We start from the raw sequence: 24,154 nt of genomic DNA on the forward strand, positions 1-24,154 counted from the left end.
TTGATCTTGTCCTCCTTTTATAGTCTTAGGCCTTACTCAATACCATGGATCAAAAACACTTAGGACCAATACCTTGGACCAAATACCTAGGGTCAATACCTCGGACCAAATACCTAGGGTTAATACCTTGGACCAGATACCTTGAACCAATACCATGGATCAAAATACCATGGACCAAATACCACGGACAAAAAACTTAGTTTTCCAACATGTACACACTTTCCCTTTCGTGAAAGTGCATGTGTATGTTATACGCTCCTTTTGGTATGTTAACCGCCGTGTATATTCTCCTTTGTCAAGGTGAACCTGTGTATACCTCTCTTTATTCATTCTTTGTAGTCTGATCATTAATTCTTTTCTATTAACCTGCTGCAATGTGATCTGTCATTTGAGTGAGTTGCCATCAAGTACAACACCTGTATCATAATTCCAATAGAATTCATATTCTGGATCCTTGAGGGATGCTTCTCGGATAACCTCTGGTAGATTTGATTGTGCTTGACTGAAATGTACTTCATAGATGCAATGTAATTTTCTTCTTAAAGCATCAACTACTCGGTTTTATTTTCCTTTGATGTGTTTCAAGTCAAAATCAAATTTACTCAGGAATGTGGTCCATCTAGCCTAGCATGCATTTAAATTAGAATGGTTAAAGAAATATTTCAGACTGCTATGGTCAATTAACAACATAAATTTCTTCCCCAGAAGATAGTGCCGCCACATCTTTAGTGCGTGCCCTACTGCGGTCAACTCCAAATCATAAGCAGAGTAGCGTTGCTCATAATCCTTCAGTTTTCATGACTCATAGGCAATGACCTTTGCCTCCTGAGTTAATACTCCACCGACGCCCTCTTTTCTCGCATCTACACATATTACAAAGGATTTTTCCGGATTTGCTACCTTTAGCACCAGCTTTGTTGTAATTAGTTGTTTTAGCTGCTCAAAACTTTGCTGGCATTCTGTTGTCTAGTGGAAAGCTCATCCATTTTTTTAAAGTGAAGTCATTGGGAAGGGTATTTTTGAAAATCCCTTAATAAATCGTCAATGATACCTCGCCAAGCCTAAGAATGATCTTATATTGGCCACGTTTTTCAGTGTGGTCCATTCCAAATAGATTTGATTTTCTCTGGATCCACTGTTATCCTTTCTATTAATATAACATGGCCTAGGTACTGGATTTGATCTTTGTAAAAATCACACTTGCTAAACTTCACGTATAGCTGGTTGTCTCGCAAAATCTGCAGTACCATTCTCAAGTCCTACTCATGTTCCTCCTAGTTTTTAGAGTAGATTAGTATATTGTCGATAAAAATCAGTACAAATTTATCTAGAAATGGCTAGAAAATACCGTGCATTAGGATCATGAATGTGGCTGGTGCATTAGTAAGGCTGAAACGAAGTACCACAAACTCGTAATGTCCATAACAAGTTTGGAATGCGGTTTTACATATGTCTTCATCCTTTACTCTAATTTGGTGGTATCCAGACCTTAAATCGATTTTCGAGAACATGTTAGCTCCCTGCACTTGATTAAATAAGTCATCGATGCAAGGTAGCAGGTACTTGTTCTTGATGGTAAGCTTATTTAGCCAACGATAGTCAATACATAATCGTAAGGTTCCATTCTTTTTTAGTACAAGTAGCACTGGGGCTCCCCAAGGAGACACACTTGGGTGTATGTACCCTTTATCTAACAGCTCCTAAATCTGCATTTTAAGTTCAGTCAACTTTGAAACACTAATACGATAAGGGGATTTCAAAACATGGGTTGCTCTAGGCTCTAGCTCAATGGTAAAATCAATATCTCTTCTTAGCGATAATCCAAGAATAGATTCAAGAAATACATCTAAGAAATCTTGGATTACAGGGATATTCTCTAAAGAGGTCATTTTATTTTTATCATTGTTGTACCCTATTTGGATAGCATAAATCTGGCAACCTGTCCTTATACATCTTCCGAGCTGATTGGCTGTAATAGGGTGCAACTTGATATTTTTCTTGATTCCCTGAATTTCCTTCCACTGTCCTAACTTGTTAAGATAACTTACGGACTTTTCTTTGCAATCCAGCAGGGACCAATGACCTTCTAACTAGTCCATCCCTATTAATACATCATATGAGCCGAGGGGAAGAATATCCATGTTAACTCGAATAGGTTGTCCTGAAACTATTTTAGGGAAGTTTTTAGTTTTGGCTGACACCTTTCTTTTTGTTCCAATAGCTAGTTGAACTAGCGACAACTGCTTATATTTACTACTTTGCAGTTGACATCTTTCTACCACTTTAGGAGTAATGTAACTTAGGCTAGCACCTGGATCAAATAAAATAGAAATATATTGATCAGTAATCATACCTTCACATTCGATCATGGTGGGCTGATATTCTTCCTCATGATCATCCAAGGCAACATTAATTCCGGGCATGCTCCTTGTGATATCCCCTACCATAGAGGCATCTCGCATGTTAGAAATTTTCTCAGCTCGAGCTTCGTGTGGGAAGTTTTTGTAATAATGCACTTCTCCGCATCCCCAACATTGCAGTGGCAGTTTCGGTGGCTGTTCAATAGCAGTTCTACTAATTCCTTTAGGTTTCTTATTCTCAGTGAATGTCTGAGTTCTGGGTGGATTTCTTGCAAATTTTCCGAAGCTCCTTTGCCGATTGTTTCTGCCATGTATGCTTTCTCATGCCTCTTTGGTGGTAAATTCCTCATTTTCTTGGTAGTAGCTCCTTTAGATCCCTAAAGTTTTTGCTTCATCTGCTGAAAGAAAATGCGGGCCTTCCGGAATCCATCATCCATGGTTCTGGGATAATCGAATTCTAGTTTTCGTTCATGAAGTTGGGCAAACTGCTAATAAACTATTGGATCTTAGCTTTCACTTCTTGCATATATGGGACGTATCATAATAGGGAATTAAAGTATGCTACATATTCATCCATGGTCAGGGTTCCCAGTCTTAACTCATGGAACTCTTTTACCTTTGTGTTATAACAATGTTCTATTAAATATTTATCTTTGAAGTGTTTCAGGAATTCTTGCCATGTTACTTGTTCCTCATCAATATTTCTTACGATTTTAATTTCTTCCCACCAGAGGGTGGCTTTTCCTCATAATTGGTAAACTACTAGCCTTGCTTTAAGTTTGTCAGTATATTCATAGATTTGGAAGTATTTACTCATGTCTATCATCCAAGCTTCTGCTACTTCTTCTGGCTCTCCTTCGAACAGTGAGGGTTTGATTTTGTTGAACTCACCTTGTAACTATGTCTTCAGCCTTTTTGGCTTCCTTTGGTCAAAAACAGTATCTGAACTCCGTTCATCTTCTTCTTTATGACCTTCTGCAGATTTTGCATTTTCTTCCTCATTATGAGTAGTTGGGGTATTTTCTCTATTTTCTGTACTGGGGTCTGGTCCTCTCTGATTTTATCGATCTGACAGACTTTTAAGGATCTTCTCTTGCTCCTCTCTTAATCATTCATTGTCTGTTCTGAGGTTCATCATCTCTGCTCAAAGTTGTTGTATTGTTTCGAGCAGGGAAATGTTAGCCTGTCTCGATTCTTCTCCTAATTGCACCCATAATTCTGGGTTGGCCTCTACATAAGGCACCTCTGGCTAGCTCAACCACCTAGAGCTCCTACGCATTTTACCCTTGGTGCTGATAACAATTCCCATTTTCGCTTTCTGTGTCCATATTCAACCAAAACCCAGTTTATTTTATTTCATATATATAGAAGTATCACAACTTAATTGACTATTAGAATATCCCAGAAGTCTCAGTATGCAAGCCTAGGCTCTGATACCATTTGTAACATCCTCTCTATTATTTTATTTTTCTAATCCTTTTACCTATCATACAATAATAATGATGAAAATAATTCCTTGCATTCACTTCTTCCATCACTTTGTGGACCCATATGATTGAACCGTATTAACAAAGTTTGATTGTATTATGGTTTGGGGTTAGAGATTGTGCTGTGGGGTTGGTATGTGATCTCCACGTTGGCAGCCTACATGGTTCACTCCATAGCTACATGTATTGATTTCGTGCGCCTTGATTGACCTCGGGTAGGCTTCCCTCCATTAATGTGGAAGAGCCCCAAGGTCTCGTCCTTCTTGGTTCGTGCATGCTTTTACTCACCACCTATGATGGTGTTAATGACACTACCTACCCTGCCTTAGAAGAGTATCAAAATTGCGCTGGTTGCCTTTCTGCCATTTGATCTGCTACGATTTACAGTCTTGATTGTTCGCATTTGGTTGGAGGGTTTATTGATTTTTTTAGCGCAAAAACTGGTTTATTTGGCTATGCTCTGTCTCGGCGCTCTACTCTGTTATGAAAACCCTATGAAAAGCTTCAGCCATTTCACCTCTGAAGCTTCAGGTGCATATCTTTGTCCTGCTTGCTGCTCATATTATTTTTTTAAGTATTTTTCCTCCACTATGATGGTATGTTGTGACAGTTCTTGAGTTACTTGATGGGTTCTTGGGCATTTTGGAACAGCGATGGAGGGCATGACCTGGTCTTTAGCAATCTCAAGGAGAAAGTTGCTGCCACGACAACCTGAGGTAAACATTGTTCAACTGATGATTTAATGTCTTTAAGTTTATATGATTTCCATTTCTTCCTCGACTCAGGTGTTCTGGTTCTATGCAGGCTTGGTCATAGCTTCGATGGCTACCCAACTCCCGCACAGGTAAGCCATCCCTATCTCCCATGGTTATCGATATGGACTAAGCTATTACAGAGGTTGTTTTTCTCATAGTTGATTTGTTGTGCAGGTAAGGTCTCTGAAGCTGGTTTGAAACCCTCATTTGTTCTGTGCATTTTCGAGAGCGAACTCCTTGCTAAGCTCTGCTCCTTTCCTTGCTTTCTAGGTGTGTTGGAATCTACGCTTATGTGCCTTGTTTCTATGAACTGGTTTGTGAGACAGAGGGTTTTAGGAGTTGTAGTAGTTGGTGTTTGAGGCCATGGTGTTGTTAATTATGATTTGTAGTAATATTTGTTGTTTTGGGATATTATCGGCTTATATAAGCCATCCCAGGTTTATATCGCTCAGGTATTTTCCTGTGTGTTCTCTTCGAACACTTCATAGAACTTATTTATTAATTCTGGTACATAATTTCAAAACTGTATTGTTTCCAACGAGATACAGTTATAATTTAATCTGTTAATGAATTTTGGGTTTTAATATATATTCAAATTTACTGTAGAATCAGTGATTGAGTTTGGAAATGGTTGATTGTAATTACCTGAAGGGTATTTGATTTGTATGATTTCCTCAACAACTTTGGTGAACTACACCATTCGTTTTAAGTGAACTTAGCAGACAGCTTAAACGTAATTATGATAGGTATGATTAGAAATCATGGAATTTTGTTAAAGGAATCGGGGTACACCACTCTGGATGAGTTCTTTCTGAACTCGTCTGAGGCTACAAACCCTAGGTGCAAGTTGAAATGCAATGTGACTATAGATTTAATCTGAATGCATAGAGAAAGGTTCTCCATGTTGACTTCCTTCAATAGTTTGAGGAAAGATTTCCTAAATATATTGAAGTACTGATTTTTAGACATATATTGCAATATAATTAATTTTACAGTGTCATACAATTCATTTATTTATCAGCAACCATTAGTAATGCATATTATCATCCAATTTTACTATTCTACTCAGAAATTAATAGATGTCATTTACTATTGCTAAATCAATTCTATACTTTCTACTTACAGTACACATTCTATTTTCTCTGGTGATAATAATTAACATGATAGTATCACTTATCTGTCTTTAGTAATGCACAACTAGATATGTGGAAGATCTCACCACCCAGCCTCAGAACTAGCAATTACGTCCAGATTCCCCCTCTGAGTCCTTCCACTTTTGTCAATCAAGAACAACTGGGTACCTTGCGCATCAGGACTCTGTCTAACCTCAAGTCTCATATCCCACAATTGTTACCACAATTTTCTTTCCCACTGGCTAGGTTTGCCAGCTCAAGGAAGAATTATTCACAATCTTGTTTCCTCTAACCCCCCACGGTTCCGCCCTTGTTCCTCTTAAGGAAAAGGATGAAGGAACAATTGCAACCGTTCTCAGAAGTTAATTCAACTGTTTTTTTGATCTTTTAACAATCTATTCCAAAGTATTTTAATTAATAATTAACAGTATTTGTTTTGGCTATTTAAGCCCAATAGTTTTAATAGTTTAAATAAAACATAAATGAAATTAAACTTGGTAAAAACGATTCATGATGTCTCGCTATATGTTACATAATCATATTTCTTAATTTTTTTTGATGGCATTTAACAATACAATATTTTATCAGTTGTTTTATTTTTGTAATAAAATATTTGTTTTTGCTAATTTTTGTTTAATTAACTTATACTTAAATTAAATAAAAAAAATTGATTACTATGTAGCTCATATTTACAATAAAAATTTTAAAATTAAAATAATAATAAAAATAAAAATAACTGTAATTTAAGTTCAGACTTTTCGCTTAAAACTAAAACAAGAAAATTGCGCATATTTAACTAAAGGAATTCATCTTTTTAAATAAGTTAGGTAGAGTGAACTATATTAATAACAAGATTATTGAAAAATAAAGTATTTAAAAGTGGTAAGATATTCTAAGTAATATTATTTTCACGATAGTGTGAAAATTTTATGTTGATTACATAAATTATGATTTTTTATTAATAGGTCTAAACTATTTATTGAGTGCTTAATATATATTTTTTAAACATTCTTATATTTTATTAAAAATGGAAACATTAAAAATATATATGAAATTAAAATTATATATTTAACTTTGACATGTTATAAATAATATAATTGTTTATTTGGTAAATATTACATTACTTTTTAGACAATAATTTATATGAAAATATTCAAAATAATATAATTGTTTATTTGGTAAATATTACATTATTTTTTAAACAATAATTTATATCAAAATATTGAAAATTTTAAGTTAATTAATTACTAAGAGAACTTAACTATATTTAAAAATTCGTCCAAAGTAAAGAGGCAGAAGACATCAATGTTCTAAAGAGTTTGAAATTTCCCATACAAAGATTAAAATAGGAGCTTTTTATCATGAGATAAACTAAAAATATTGGAGAAGAAGAAAATAAGGAAATAACAAGAGACTAAATAAAGGGCCCAAAATTAGTAGTTGTGACCTTAAAATTTCAGGGATAACTAGTCTTTCTATATAATTTCCAACATATTTTCTTGAGAGGATTGGCTTGCGAAAGACTCCAAGTGAATAAAATTCGAGGTGGGGAATCCAAACTACCATAATTAGCTAACATCTCAGCAACCTTATTCCCTGATTTGTAGACATGGGAAGGAATAATGTTTGTGATGTTGTTGATTATGGAGGAGACTTGATGTAATAGTTCTTCCAACTAACAAATTTTGGAAATTTTGTGATCAAGATTGTCATTTTGGAGTTTGTAGAGCATGTTGACAATAAGTTGGGAGTCCCCTTGCACAAATAGCTTGGAGAAGATTTTATTTTTTGTTATTCCTAGTCCTTTGATAACTGCAGTTAGTTCCATGGTATTTTTCTATTGAGGCCAAGCATACTAGAGTATATGAAGCATTGAAGACGAAGGTTGTTTTTTAAAACACTACTATAACCTATTGGACCCAGATTCCCTTTTCAAGCACCATCGAAATTTAATTTGAGAAAGGAGAGTTGTTGTGGGGACTAGGAGTTAGGGATATCAAGATGAGGTGGATGAAAAAATGTAAGGGATAAGGAAGCGAGAAAAGGAACAAGGTGCCAACTATATGGGCAATAGGCTTCTTGACCTTATTCTTTCCAATCTTGGGGGGACTAGGGGAGGCTGATAATGGTTTATTTTATATCTATTAGTGTGGAATTCTAGATAGAGATAAGGGGAATAGAAGAATACTTGAAGATACAATAGTTATGCTCCTTCAAAATAGACCATAGTAGAAAGTCAATTGAAAGCATCCAAATATAGTTGAGAATGGGATTAGAGAAGGTGTGATTTCCTCCAACATGCATGGTGTTACGAATAACAAGAGGGTCACGATCGGAGTAGTTGTGGAATTCTTCCAATGAAAGTCAAAGGAAGTTGGAGAAATAAGTGCTCAAGTATTTCCAAACTAAGAAGGAAAAGGGGACATTTGAAAGGTCCTTGAGTGTTGAATTTTTTTATGTTATTATAGGTTAAGGCCTTGTTTTGAACAAGGAGCCACGGAAAAAAGGATACCTTTTCCCATGTGTTTTGATACCAATATTTTATCTAGTTTTCATTAGTTGGAATTTCTTGTTGCTAGGATTCCAAGGGATAAGCTTTATTTATGGAAAAGGAGCCTTTTGAACAATAACATCATCAAATATTATCTCAATGGGAGGAGTATGGGATTAATATTTGTTTGGTATTACCGCAAAAATGCTACCATATTTCTCCCTCTAGCTTAAGATGTCATTTTTCTGATGGTAACCACATTCTCCATTATTGACTTATGTTTGAGTTGATCTAGTAATTAGTTGACTTTGTTAATCCTTGGGTTGTTATTTGTATACACAGACTATCTAGATACTGTTGATCTTGTAGTTTGGGGGGCTTCTACCATAAATCATCCTAGGCAAAAGCAGTGTATCCATCCTTGACATCCCAAAAGAAATGTTGTTGAATTAAGTGAATTCCTTTATTGGTCATGCTCATTATGGACGAGCCAAAGATTTGAGAGTACATTCAAATAAGATGTTTTTGGGTTATGTGAGGGGAGTATTTTTTATTCCACATGAATTTATAGAGATGTGAGCCTCCTTATATCCATCTCCACCATGTCTTTTCTCCCAACACTAATGTCATGTTGGTGGGGTCATGCAAGCCCAATCCTCCTTTTAGTTTTTGTTGACAAAGTTTGTCCCATGCAACTAGTGACTATGTTTTTCTATGTTGGAACCTCCATTGAGGAAGGAGTATTTTATTTGATGAAGTTCATGTAATATACAGATAATTGCCCTCAATGTCAAGCATAAGTATACAAGGAGGGCTTAGAGCATCGTTTTTAACAGAACTAGGCCCCTCACAACATAATAATTAGAGCACCAATTTTTAAAAGGACTAGCCCCATGAAAACATTGAAAGAACAAAAAGCCCAACTTAATAATTTTTTATTAATTTTGGATAATAGTTCCTTCCATAACCTCCATTTGATGGAGTTGTCATATAATTGAACACAAAGGTACTTTGAGTGGAGTATTCTTATTTGGAACACTAGGATTCTTACAATATGTCTTTGAAAAGAGAGCGGGCTATTAAAAAATAATACTTGAGACTTGGTAATATTGATTTCGACACCCTAAGCTTGTGTAAACGCCTCAAGGATTTACTTTACATTTCTTGCCTCGTGAATGGTGGGAGGGACGATAACCATGGTATCATCAATAGATTGTTGATGAGTTATTGGGAGATCCTCTCCAAATAAACAAAAACCTTTGATTTTATTCTCTGAAGCTACTACTTTTAGAGCTCTACCCAACCATTACATTGCTGATATGAAGAGGAAATCTAAGAGATATTCTCCTAGTTGAATTCCTCAACATGTTTTAAACATATTAGTAGGGGAAACATTTAATATAGTGTAGAAGACGGTTGATGATAACAAATCGGTAATTTAGTTTATCTATTCTTGATTAACTCTAAAATCCATAAGAATGTGGAAGAGGTATTGCCAATTTAACTTGTCAAAATATTTTGAAAGGTCTAACTTAAGAAGCATACCATGTTTTTTTTATCTTTTCAAAGAGTGTACGGTTTCATGGGTAACCATGATTCCATCTAATATTTGGTGACCTTTGATGTATCTTGTTTGATCTAGTGAGATGAGCTTTGGAAGGAGAGTTTTGAGCCAATTTTATATGATAGTAGTGATGAATTTATAAATGGTGTTGTAGAGAGTGATGGTTTTGTATCCATTATGATGTTGCACTTTATATTTATTTGGAACTGGCAAGAGAAAGGTGGCATCTAAATATTTAAGATTCATCATGTATTTTCTGGTTCCTCCATCACCTACCAAACATCTTGACCCATTGTGGACCAAGAACTTTTAAATAATTATACTATGAAGCCATATAGTAGAGGGGATTTGTTACCTGGAATTTCTTTAATTATTGCTTGCACTTCTTCAAAAAATATTTCTCTAAGAAGGGCATCATTTTGTTATTGTGTTATAAAGGATGGGATGTGCTTAGAGATATGTTGGATCTTCAATTTCTCTTAGGAATGGGCTGTGTAAGGATATCTTGATAATAACATATTAGATATTGATCTATATCTTGATGTTCCTACAATTGGATTCCTTTAGGATTTTTTATGGAGGAAATGTGATTGTGATGGAAATGTGGAAAAATGTTATGTTTTGTTTCCAAAGAGGCTCTTCCTACTCTTGATGTCCTAAAGATCAGTAAGAGTGGTGGTTTATTCTTTAATTAATGCCCCAAATCAACCTTATAAGATGGCTTCATCTTCTATTTCCTCCATTTGTTTTTCTTGTATGCACTTGTCGTCCAATATGTTTTTGAATTCTATTTTATTCTAGCACTTAAGGTACCATTTAATCTATTTGAGTTTCTAATAGAACTTATACATTTATGTCCCTTCCAATGCTATATGTTCCTCCCACCACTTCATTGTACGAGATTGAAAGTCTCGATGTTGTAGTAAAAAATTCTCTAGGAAAAAGAACCTATTATGAGTTCAAGACACAATATCAATATTTAGAAATATTGGTCAATGGTGTGAGCCATGGCTCAAGAGTATGCATCCTTTTATGAAGATATCCTAGGTCACAATGGATTTTGTGACTAAGAAGCGATCAAGTTTAGAAGCCACATGTTGTGCTCCTCCATGATTGTTATTCCAAGAAAAAATGTCATTTATAATTTCAATATCGACTAGGAGAGAAGACATCATTCCTTCCTAAAACTAGATGAAATCTACATTGCCTTCTTATTGCTCAAGTTTCTTCTAGGGTTTTTATGAGGCTGAAATCTACCTCAAGGATCTAGGGAGAGGGATAGAGGAAATTGTAGGTGTTGTAAATGGATTGGAGTTATAGAGATTTGTCCTTGGGTGATGTAAGACCATAAATTTTATACAACTAGCAGGCCTCGACTAAGCCAATGAGCTGAAATTAGATGGTGATAATTCCAAAGGAGGAAAACATGTTAAGAATGATAATTTCCTGAGGCTTCCATTTCATGGCAAGGCCACTTGTTTGTCCCTAAACATCAAAAGAAATTTCTATATAGTCTCTTCCTTATTTCCTTGTTAGTTTGCGAATTACATCACTTAAAGTTTTGGTTTCCTAAATAATCATTATTATTGGGTTTTTAAAGCGCCAATTTGCTTTAAGGGGCCTTTATTTTCCTTTTCAAATGAGGCCTTTAATATTCCAAGAGATAATTTTTATGTTGAGGGTATGCTGGAAGTGATTCAGCCTCAGTCGACCAACATATCTCCTAATCCTTCTAGGATTTGTTAAATTCATTTCTTTTCTTTCTTCTTTTCTTCCTTGTGGGGTTTAATGAGGTCCTTGATTGGCTTGGATTAAAATCCTAATGATCCTTTGTTATATTTCCTTGATGTCAATTTTAAGGAAAATTGGCACAATTTGAAATATGCTTAGCCTTATACCTTAACTTGATGTTCTAGGAGAGTATGTTGGTATTTTCCTTTCCATTATTTAGTGATTTCCATAAGATAGGGAAAATCATAATCCATATCACCATTAAAATCTAAGGATTTACATAGGCCACCTTCTTGAGTAACTTGATGAAGGGGAGGGGGACATGGGGAAGTAAAGGAGTAGAGGAGAAAATCTAAAGAGGATATAGGAGATGTATTTTAATCATGCATAATGATTTTAGGTGGCGATGATGGAAGGGGAGGGTCAGCTGACTATAAGGAGTAAAGTGGGTCAAAGAAATTGTTAGTGGAAGGTTCCTTCCTTGATAGGTTAGGATGTGAGGGAGGGAATTTTAGGGTCTTTAAGCTTACCTCTAGCTTTTATGAAGTCATCATCATTAGGAGAAGAGATAGAATTATCATTATAATTTATAGAAAGAAGAGGGAATTTATTGTAAATATGCCCATATTTATGGCGCCTTCGACATCAATAGGGGATATGTTCATAATCCAAATTTTTCTTCTAGATCTCATTGTGATAATAAATATTTGTTGATTCTCTTAGTGGCTTAGATATGTTCATGTAAACATAATGACAAGAATAAAAAATATACCTAGCATGTTTTGTTGCTTCCTAAGCTTTGACAAGATTTCTAAGGGTGTTTCTGATACCAACTAGAATTTCCTCATCCCATAATTCACACAATAATGAGTACATCCTATTCTAGACTAGAGCTATTGTGAAATATTGCTTATCAAGTAGAAATCCTTACATTGAGAAGTGGAGATATAGCACATTAAAGTTGAGAAAGTACAACTCATTTTCAAAGACTTGAGTTCTATGTTCAATATTTTCAAAGTGCAAAAACCTTTAGCTCCCAATTGCATTTTAACAAGATCTAATAGGAAAGTGTTTTCTCTGAAGACTACACGCTAAGAAATTTTCTGATTAGGGCATGATCCCACATGTATTAGATATATTATCCGATATTAATAGATTTAGTTTTTAATTTAGGGTCTATTGTTGCTCTAGAAAGACATCTTAATGACATCCATTTGTCTAATTGGGTATTGGGCTGCAAGAAATTTTGTTGTTTCCCATTAGGGTTTTGGATAGAAATAACGGGTTTAGTAGCAAAAGGTTGTCCAAAACAATTGTATAAGGTTTTCCAAAATGATTTGATCCGGTTGCAAGAAATTTTGTTGTTTCCCATTAAGGTTTTCGCTAGAAATAATGGGTTTAGTAGTTCTTTCCCATTAAGGTTTTCGCTAGAAATAATGGGTTTAGTAGTTGTTTCCCATTAAGGCTTTCGCTAGAAATAATGGGTTTAGTAGTGAAAGGTTGTCTAGAACAATTGTAAAAGGTTGTTCTGAACAATTGTATGTTGCTAATATCTTGTTGTAGGAAGGAGATATGCTCCCTCCACTAGAAACAAATTTGCTAGATTTTAGTTGTAGAACCAAATTTTGCACACTGTGTAGCAAGACAAAATTCAATTAAAGGATTATTAATAACATAATTATTTTATTAAATAGCTTAAATTTATGATATGCTAAAAATATTTAATATCATTATTTAACTATATACTGTTAGAATGTTTTTTCAATATTCCATAGATAATATATTTTTTCCTTTCAGTTTTTACTAAATTACAAATTGTAATGTTATATTATTTTTTTTGTTTTATTTTTCCCATTTTAGTCTTAATAATTTTTTTATTAATAATAGTAATAATTTAATATTTTTATTAATAATAGCCTCCCATTTAACTTCTCAAACATCTCCTATCATCTCTTTCAAAATCATTCTTTATATATACATATATAGAGAGAAAAAGTTATGTTTCATTCCTTTGTACTCAATAACTTTCTATTGTACTTCTCCAACATATCTTATCATCTCTTCCAAAACCATACCTTACCAAGCTAATCATATCCACAACATCACAAACAAACTTGTGATTTATTATTATTTTTTTAATTATTTTTTTTAGTATAATCCTATTAAATGCTATGTCAACAACATCTCTAGTACAATAAGGCAACCAATCTCTTCAAGCTATCCTCAACGAAATTAAAATTTATAATTAAAGGGTATAAGTTTTAGTTACTGAACCAAAAGTTATTGAGCTTACAATCTAGTATGAGAGGATGTATGATTTCGTTAGTGCTCAATATGAAATTGACACATGTCTTTTAAAAAAACACTTTAGATAAAAAAAAAAAGTTATTGAGCTTACAATCTAGTATGAGAGGATGTATGATTTCGTTAGTGCTCAATATGGAATTGACACATGTCTTTTAAAAAAAACACTTTAAATAAAAAACATCGTCTACTATAATAAAAATATAAATGATTATACATGTTTGGCTAGTTTTAATTAAAATTATTATAAAACATTAATAATTGCATATTCAGTAAATTTGCTAAACAGAAGGGAGTTGAGATGCAGAGATCATCCCGCCTGCAAAACTTCTGAGAACCCTAATCACAGATCTCCTCTGACGGTTCAAGCTCGCACCGCCGGACTCCTTCTGACGGCCTTCAATGGCTAAGACTGCAGGAGGGGAGGGCTCCTCCCCCCCTCCTCTCGTCCCTCCAGCCTCTGACACGAATCAGCACGCGACTCCTCTGACCCCTTCTGGCGCTGTCCCTGAATCTGAGCAGGGAGGACAAAGGACGAATGGAAAAGAGATACCCGCAGCTCAGAGCGATGCGGTGGACATGGAAAAAGATGCGCACCAGAAAGCCTCTTCGTCACAGCCAAAGGTGACCTCGGCCACCTGTATCCCGAAGGCTGCAGAGCGCATTAAGGTTGATCTTCCAAGCCATCGCATTAACGGTGAGATCCAATACATGCAGGATCATGCGCTAATAGGAAAGTTTCTTGGATTCTGGCCTACTGAAAAGGCATTGCAGGGTTGGATAGCTTCAAAATGGAAGCCCAAAGGACAGGTCACCCTGCAGCTTGGACCGAAAGGCTTCTTCACAGCCATCTTCCATTGTGTGGAGGACAAATTGCGGGTATTCGAAGGCGGCCCATATTTCTTTAACTCCTCAGGACTTTATCTCACGGAGTGGAAGCCAAGATTTAACCCTGATAAAGAAGATTTCAGCTGGGCTCCAGTATGGATACGAATGTATTCCCTCCCAGTGGAATACTGGAAGGAAGAAACGCTAGCAGATATTGGCAACAAACTAGGGACCTTCATCAAAGTTGCGGCGGAAACAAAAACCCGCAAATACACCTCGTACGCCAGGATCTGTGTTCAGATGCACCTGACCAAGGCTTTAGCTGACTCGGTAAGTCTCTTTCACGATGACTTTGAATGGACACAGCCTTTAGATTATGAGCATATCCCCTTTCGCTGCCGTAAATGCCATGAGCATGGCCACCTCTTCCGAGACTGTCCTCTGAACTCGCAGTCAAAAGCCGCCTCCAATGAAGCCAATAAAGACTCGGATGGATTCACCAAAGTTCCTAACCGTCGTAGGCATGCCAAGAAAACCCAGGTAGCCCCTGATAACGCCATCAAATCAGATACCCAGAACAGATTCACTCTGCTTGCTACTCAAGATCCGCAGGATATACCAAGCTCTGAACCCAAGGAGAATATTTCTTTGCCTTCTTCTTCCCTTAACCCCTTAGCCCCCATGCAGTCCTCAGATCCAGTCTCTTCTCGCCCCTCTCCTAATCCTCTTTCGGATAAAAATAAAATGGTTTCAGATCTCAGCCCTTTCCCCTCTTCCCAGGGGAAATCTGTTCTAGATTTCAAACAGCAGGCCTCGGCCATGGACCTAGATGCAGCTCTTGCACTCAGTCTACAGGAAGACGCAGATGAGGAAGACCAGAGCTCCCCTATCATCATGGAGGAAGATCCGGAGCATGTCAGCCTAGATGGTCTTGATATCTTCAAACTTGAAACGGCCTGCAAACAAAAAGAATATAACTCAATTCCCCCTTGGCAAATCGACAGGCTTGAAGGTGTCTTGACCAAAGTGCAGCACAACAAAAGTCTTGGTATACAAGGAGGAAGCCCCTGGGATGGAAAAAAAACTCTCAAAGAAACCAAGAAAAGGGGACGCAAGACAGACCTTCAGCGGACCATAATAGTAGGAGAAATACTTATGGAATCGGGGCGATTCCCTAAGTTGACAAAGTTCTATAAACCCAAACCTCAGTATCCATGAAGCTCATCTCATGGAATGTGAGAGGACTCAACAGCCCCTCAAAACACCGGATGATAAAAAACCTGATTCAACAAGAAAAACCATCCATAGTTTTTCTGCAAGAGACAAAAAGCAGCAACACAGCTATAGAAAGAATTCGAAACAAGATCTGGGCAGGTAGCTGCTCAATTTCAGTTGACGCCTCAGGGGCTTCAGGCGGACTTGCCATTCTATGGAATCCGCAGACTCTTTCACTATATGATTTCCATGCTACCCATCACCTCATCCAAGCGTCCTTCCACCTCATTGGTACCAACATCCATGGGCATCTCTCAAATGTGTATTTTCCGCAGTCTATTCAGCAAAAACTAGATCTTTTGGAAACAATCTCTATTCTAAATGAGAACAGGCAGTTCCCCCTCTGGATCGGCGGAGGAGACTTCAACATCATAAAATCAATGGAGGAGAAAAAAGGAGGCAGAATCAGGTTAGACAGTGACAGCAATGGCCTCAGAGAATTCATTCAGAACAATCAACTCATGGATATTCCAACCTCCAATGGAATCTTTACTTGGACCAATAAGCGTAGGGGCATTCATCACATAGCCTCTAGGCTCGACAGGTTCCTCATTTCGGACAATGCAATACATCTGGGAGGGGACTTCCACGCTTCCATCATACCCCAAGGAGGATCCGACCACTGGCCAATTATGTTACAATGGTCCCGGCCAGGCACTCGTAGCAATAGACCCTTCCGATTCGAAGCCTTCTGGCTCACAAGTCCAAACTTCAAGACAGTGGTAAGTAAGGCATGGAAATCTTTTATCCCGCCAGAGGGTGCCAAAATGTATCAATTCCAACAAAAGTTGAAAAACTTAAAACAAGTACTCAAAGTCTGGAATCGCACACATTTTGGCAACATACAGGAGAATCGCAAGAGGCTGGAACAACAAATGAAAGCGCTTCAACAAACTTTCATCCTAGAAGGCAGAACAGATGAACAGACACATCAGGAGCAGATCCTTTGGAATCAAATTGAAGAACGCAGGCAACAAGAGGAAATTCTCTGGCGTCAAAAATCCAGAATCAGGTGGCTAAAAGAGGGGGAAAAGAATACCAAATTCTTCCATAAAACCGCTATCCAAAGGCGAATGCACAATAACATTGCATTTATCAACAATCAACATGGGGAAAGAGTAGAAGCACATGAAGATATGGAGAAGGAGTTCACAGGCTACTTTCAGGATATTCTCAGGGAGCCCATAGGTAACAGAGATGAGGCAATTAGAACTATCACGCAACACATTCCTCGAATCATAACGGAGGACCACAACAACAAACTGCTCCAGCCGACGTCACTGAGGGAAGTTGAAGAAGCTATGGCCCAACTCAAAGATGGCAAGGCTCCTGGGCCTGATGGCTTCACAGCCAATTTCTTTCATGAATTTTGGGAGCTCATCAAGGCAGAAGTATGGGAACTTGTGGAGGAATCAAGAATTATGCACTGGATTCTTCCTGCCCTCAATTCAACCTTCCTAGCGTTGGTTCCCAAAGGTGAAGAACCAAATAAGCCTGAAAAATATAGACCAATAGCGCTATGCAATGTTATCTATAAGCTCATCTCAAAGGTAATAGCGAATAGGCTCAAACCTCTCCTTCCACTTCTCATTTCTCCAGAACAGACGGGATATGTAGAAGGACGGCAGATCATGGATGGTATAATTCTATCAAATGAGGTGATTCACTCATTAAAGCTTCTAAAAAAACCAGGTATGATTCTAAAACTGGATCTCTCTAAAGCCTTTGATAAACTCAGTTGGAATTACATTCACAAAATGTTACTGGCTTTCGGTTTCAGTTCAACTTGGACCAGATGGATCATGAACCTAATTTCCTCTCCCAGCATCTCTGTCTTGCTGAATGGTTCTCCTTCTTCTCCCTTCCGTCCCTCACGTGGCATCAGGCAGGGGGATCCCCTTTCACCTTTCCTCTTTGTCCTAATGGCAGAAGGGCTCAGTAGGCTACTCAAATCCGCTGTTTCCTCCCATACTTTAAAAGGAATCTCCCTCCATGGTCTCAATCCCCAGTCCCATCAGCAGTTTGTAGACGACACTATGTTATTTGGTCATCCATCCTCTCAAGAGGCCTCTGTCTTCAAATCCCTGCTCTCCCTCTTCTCCGACGCCTCTGGCACCTCCATCAATGCCTCGAAATCTCAGCTCTTCTTTTTCAACACCCCCCCCTCCACGCAAAGGAATATTGCTAGAATTCTGGGGTTCACCATATCCAAGCTTCCTTCAAAATACCTAGGAGCACCCCTAGCTGACTCTGCCATCAAGCATGCTTCTTGGAGGTCTCTCCTAGATAAATTAGAATCCAAGCTTTCGTCATGGACTTTTCGTGCTCTAAACATGGCTGGCAGACTTGTCTTAATTAAATCGGTCTTACAGGCAATGCCTTTGTATCTTTTTTCCATCATGGCAGCTCCAAAATGGGTCCTTAAAGCCATACGCAACCTTCAGCGCAACTTCCTATGGGGCTCCTCCGGCCTGAACAGAAAATGGGCTCTTGTCAACTGGAAAGAAGTCTGCAAACTCAAATCTGAAGGAGGTCTAGGCTTAAGAGATCCTCTCCAAAGCAACAATACAATGGGAGCACGAATGTGGTGGAATTGGATCTCCAAGCCACACTCACCATGGGCCAGACTCTGGCAAGCCAAATATGCCCCGGGCAGTCAATGGAGCGATCTTATCAGAATCAACTCCACAACCCAAGGATCTCTAATATGGAATACTGCAAAGCTTCACAGCAATTTCATTCAAGAGCATAGCTTCTGGGAAATTCACTCAGGCACGACGGCAAGGTTCTGGGAGGATTCATGGCAACAACTCCCAAAACTGGAAACTTTATTCCAAAAGCCACTTTGGCAAATTCACATGCAGCAGACGAACCTCACCTGTGTTCATCAATTCTGGCAACAACCCACACATCATGACTTCCAAATCTGGAAACCCGCTAGCCTCTGGCAGATGGACTGGCAGGGAGAAACGCATTCTGACATAGATCAAGAACTCACCTACAGAAGGATTCGTTACTCCAACCAGCAGGACAAACTCAGATGGGGTCATACGCCCAAAGGAACATTCACCACTAAAGAAGCACACCGACTGCGCTATTCAGATATCCAGACAGACAAGGACCAAATATGGGAAAACGTCTGGCAACCAGGAATATGGCCCAAAATCTCAACTTTCTTATGGCTTCTAAGTAAAAGGCGCATACTCACATGGGACAACCTGTTAAAGCGTGGATTCATTGGGCCCTCAAGATGCCCAAACTGTAATCTCCACTCTGAGACCATCAGTCATTTAATGGAAACATGTCCACTAGCTACGCAACTCTGGAAGAGAGTTGAAAAATGTAACATGAGATCGGAAGCAAGGATGGAGGATGTAACAGAAACTATAAGGAAATGGACTAAGAACCCTTTTAAAAGTCAGCTTCTTAACTCTCTGTGGAGTCTAATACCAGGCTTTCTATATTGGATTCTCTGGAAGGAAAGAAACTACAGAATCTTCAATAATTCCTACCGGTCAATAGACGCTCTGTGGCTCCTCTTCAAAAAAAATTACAAGAAACTCTAGCCATCAGAACCTGGTATGATACAGATCTGCCAGAATCTCAGCAGGAATGCAACATATTGAAAGAATGGAATCTGGACCTCTCCTTCTTAGCAAAGGTCAGTACCCGTCCCACAACTAGCACCGCCTCTCAGCTATTCTGGTCCCCACCGGCAATCAACTCCTACAAGCTGAATTTTGATGGGGCTGCCAAAGGTAATCCTGGGCCTACGGGATTTGGAGGAATCTTCAGAAGCCACACGGGAGCAATATTGCATATATTCTATGGATCGATTGGCAAAGACACTAACAATGCAGCAGAATTGGAAGGACTTTGGGAAGGGATCTGCATTGCAGAACAAAAGCACTTCTTCCCTCTTGAGGTCGAAGGAGACTCTCTCATTCTTATAGCCGCTGCTAAAAGAATACAAGCAGGTTCCACAGCAGTCAAGATTGCATCAAGCTGGAGATTGCTCAGTAGATTGGAATCACTGGAGGAAAAGCTCAAAAATCCCCAAAGCATAACCTTCCAGCATGTTCGAAGAACAGCAAATCAAGTAGCAGACAGACTAGCTAACCAGGGCGTAACTCAGCTACTTCCCCACTTCTCAGGATCTCTTGACATGGTAGATGATGACCAACTCAAAAAGGATTGCATTTCTTTGGTGCAGAAAGATCTCTCCCTCCCGGATGCGGGTGATCAATGAGTTTGGCAGTTCCAAGGTGGCGCTTCACATGGGCAGGTGTCAGCCCATGCGCGCCACCCAGTACCCCACAGCATGTTTTAGCTGGTCGCATGCAGGATCTTTAATGCAGGTTTTAACTCCGGTCTTGTCTGCCTTAATACGCCTCCTGGTAACCTGAGTGGTGGAGCTACATAACCCTGGAGCTCCTGCCACCTTTTCGCATTCCTTTGCAGTCGTTTGGCATACCACTGCAACACCGGCGCACTCCTCTGTGGTGTGGGGGATTGCTCAGGGGCATTCTTTCTCTGCACCCAATTTAGACATTGTTGCAAGCCCACGAGTGGTTTATAAGCATTGCACGCCAAATTTTGCGGCCTCCGTCCTGGTTAATTTCTCCTCTCCGGGTATCTGCACGCTGGTTCATCCTCTGAATCCAGCAATGCGGCGAGAGCGGCTTAGAATGAGTAGCAGACGAGGAGGCTCTCGTGGTCGGGCCACCACTCAGAGGTCTGCCCCCATTTCCCCTTATTCCTCCGTCGAATTAGCACCTGAGCAGCACCGCCTCCATGGCAACAGAGCTGGCAGTGGTAGAGGGCATGGGAGAGGAAGCATTACAGAATGTGGACATGAGGCGCATCCTACGGTCAGGTATTGGATACCCTGCACACTCGCCAACTCCACTTTCATTGTCTCTGTTACTGTAGAGAATTGTGATAATCTCAGAGGTCGGGCAGAAGTAAATCTGGAAAATCCACCAGTTCAAGGGACAGTGCCCACAATTGATCTGCAACGCCCAGTTAGTTCCTCCTTAGCTACTCAAGCAGGCCTGGCGGGTCCAAGCGAGCCTGCTCAGGGAGTCCCAACTAGCTCGTTGATCCCACTCTCAGATTCGGAAGACTCCCTGCAATTTGGGTGCAGGGTAGAGGAAGAACCATACACCACGGATGATGATTGATCCGGTCAGGAATTCCGCTCTCGGCAGCCTCAGAAGTAGGTGTTTTACTCTGTCTTCGAATCTTGTTTTTTTGTATGTGTTCGGCTGCAGTCTGGGTCTCAAAGTCTTTGTGTCGGTAATATGGGTCAGTATGTTTGTAAGTCCATGTTTAAGCGGTGTTCATCATCGTTATGATTGTCTGCCTCAGCATGTCTCTGTTATGCACTATTTAGAGTCTTAGGAGAAGACACAACAGAAGGAAGTCACCCAATTTTTTACTGTGTTCAATTTTGGCATGTGTAATTCTGGGCAAACTGTCAATCTCATGGCAAGATTTACAAGGCCACGGCCTTGTTGTAACTCTGATGTAACTTTTGACTTTTTTGTACTATAATAGAAATTGATTGATTCAGAAAAAAAAAAAAAATCATATTCAGTGGTCACTTTGTTAATATTTCAATTTCACTTTTCGATTAATAAATAAAATATTCTTATAATAAAAATATAAATGATTACACATGTTTGGCTAGTTTTAATTAAAAGTATTATAAAACATTAATAATTGAATACTCATTGGTCAGTTTGTTGATATTTCAATTTCACTTTTCCATTAATTAAAAAAACATTCCGATATCTATGTTAAATAATATAATTTAATATAACTTTATAGAGATTAAAGAAAAACTTCTATTTCTCTTATAAATGTTTCAATATAAAAGTTAAATAAAATGTTTTGAATATCCATATTAAGTAATATATTTCAATATGAAATATATATATGTGTATGAGAGTATTAATGTTTACATTAATAAAATATTTCAATGTTGGAAAGGAAAAAGTAATTAGAGGTAGAATAATCTAGTTAGAGGAAAATCTACAACTCATTCAATTTTTAATATAAAATATTATTAATAATAAATTATTCAAAAATACAATTTAAACAACTAAAAATTAAAAATAGACTATATAAGACAAAAAACAATATAAATTTAGCTAATCACGGATTTATAAAGCAACCTAGATCCACCTTAACTCAAAATCTATGAAGCTCAAAAAGATCAATTTTCCTAAAATGCAATCCTCTTTTAAAACGAAAAGAGATTTAGTCTCTCTCATTAGAATTAAGATAGATCTCGGCTAGTTATAATTTTTGTTCTCTTTATTTTAATGATTTAAAATTTAAATTATTTTAAAATAAATTAAAACTATCTCTATGTGTAATGCAGATAGAGATAAAAATGACTTGTATGAATAAAGTGAAAAATGTTTGGCCTTCATTGCGTGACTCTTATTTATGGTCTCTTTCCTTTAAAATATACCACGGGGAGATGATTCTAGGCAACTTTATTACATATAAATAATTTATTATTTTAACATGCTTACCATACAAGTTATTATCATTGATAACTAAAAAATAATATAAAATATATATAGTTTCATAAAAACATTTCAATGTTGGAAATGGAAAAGTAATTAAAAGTAAAATAATTTAATTATTTTTTTAGTAAAAAGAAAATGTGTAACTCATTTAATTTTTAATATAAAATATTATTAATAATAAATTATTCTAAAATACAATTTAAACATGAAAAATTACACATGGTTTATATAAGAGAAAAAAACCAATAAAGATCTATTCTAACAAGGGATTTATCAAGCACTACAAGGGATAAAACATCTTGATGTGTAAATATTTTTTCAAGTTTCGCATTGTAAAAAGAAGTTTGCATATAATGAGATTTGATCTTTCTAGGTTCTTGGTAGATCCATGGTTAAGATGGATCCGAGTATGGAAGAGATGTTGCAACCGTATTTAAAGGGGAAATCAAACCAATATATATCTATTTCAACAGGATCTACCAAGCTCTGAGAAGAATCAAATATCATGCAAACCTCTTTTAAAATGAAAAGAAATTTGACCCCTCTCACTGGAGTTTAGATAAATCTACACTCGTTTATAAAAAAAGCTCTTTATTTTAATGCTTTGAAATTTAAATTGTTTTAAAATAATTAAAACTGTTTTACAAAGTTTGAAACTTAATGGCATGAACCATTAAAATATTTTATAGTTAATAAGATGAACATCAAATAAAAAAACAATTGTTAGAAAAATAGAGAAAAAGAAAACAAAAATTTGACACACAATGACATGAGTTGGTGTTGTTTTATTGATAAACTAAATTTAATGATTACAATAAAGTGGTGTTAAACTTTTTCATATAGTAACTCACAGAAAATAACTTTAACTTTACTCAATTAACCAACTTTCCAAATTTAGCAAAGTAATTATAATTTTGCACAACAATTTAAACTACTCCTAAATAAACTGAACCAGGAAACAAATGAAAACGTTTCCAAGAAAAGTACGAATTCATTGGGAAAAGCACAGACAAACTGTGTCTTTGAAAAGCACGAATCCATTGCCAGCATTCATTCCTGGTGAACTCAGGGAAGACTTTCACACTAAAAAGTTAAAGGAAAAACACACTGTTCAAAAGTTTTAAAACGATCTCATTTGAAAAATCAAGGATAGACTCATTTGAAAAATCAAGGATACAAATCTAACGAGGTGGAGGAGTTGTCTGGAAAGTTACGGAAATTCTTGTCTCATTTACGAAAATCGGGCAAGGATTTTTGTACATCCAAATTATAGTTGTTAAACTTCAAAATTTTAGGTTTCTTAGATGTTTTTGATGGTACTGAATCCATTTCCACCATCAAAAACACGATTCAAACACTGCATCTAAATTTTTTTTTTAAATTTTTACCTGGATTCCGGCAACTTTTAACCGTCCCAGCAATTTTTCCACCTCGTTAAACGACTCCTATTTAGGGATAGCTGTTCACTTATACCGAAAAGAAATGCGATGATAAGTTTGTATGGCATACAGGTCATATCTGTTTTTGACAGTTTTAGCTTTCTCAGAATTCTCCTATTTTCTGAGTTACAGGTCACCAACAGTTTTGGCAATTTTCGCTGTTTTCTTAAGTCAGGTGAAAATTTTATGGACAATTTCAGAAATCTGCACTATCTCACTGGAAATATGTCAAAATTTAAACAGCA

Source organism: Pinus tabuliformis, chromosome 8 (genome assembly GCF_031772625.1).
Source record: "Pinus tabuliformis cultivar Carrire ecotype Pingquan chromosome 8, CPIR1, whole genome shotgun sequence".
Classification (NCBI taxonomy): domain Eukaryota; kingdom Viridiplantae; phylum Streptophyta; class Pinopsida; order Pinales; family Pinaceae; genus Pinus; species Pinus tabuliformis.